At 68.6% G+C, this 382-nt stretch overlaps 1 protein-coding gene across 1 annotated transcript in view; it reads left to right on the forward strand.

Moving 5' to 3' along the window:
- Nucleotides 1-382, forward strand: part of NADK (NAD kinase) — a 21,836-nt gene that overhangs the window by 2,593 nt on the left and 18,861 nt on the right. The gene's annotated exons all lie outside the window — the stretch shown is intronic.

The following is a 382-nucleotide window of genomic DNA, read 5'->3' on the forward strand; positions in this document are numbered from 1 at the left end:
GAAGTGCGGGGTTCCTGCAGGGCTGGGATGGCTGGAGGTCGGAAGTGTGGGGTTCCTGCAGGGCTGGGATGGCTGGAGGTCGGAAGTGTGGGATGGTTGCAGGTGAGGGGTGTGGGCTGCCTGGAGGTGTGGGATGCGCCATGTCCCCCATAGGCACCTCTAACGCCGATATAACCCGACGCGATCTCGGACATTCAGGCAATCGCTACACACCCACAGCCCACCTGGCATCCCGGCGCCGAACCCGTGGCTAATTACCGCTAATTAGCGCTAATTAACCCGCGGGCCGGAGGTGGCCCCGCGCAGCCGCACCGCCCGCGCCTGCGCGCCGGGCCCGCGGCGGTACCGCGCCTGCGCGGGGCGGCGGGGAGGGGACGACCAC

Source organism: Corvus kubaryi, unplaced genomic scaffold, assembly GCF_017639235.1.
Source record: "Corvus kubaryi isolate FWS band 111438036 unplaced genomic scaffold, C.kubaryi_AGA036_p1.0 37352, whole genome shotgun sequence".
NCBI lineage: Eukaryota > Metazoa > Chordata > Aves > Passeriformes > Corvidae > Corvus > Corvus kubaryi.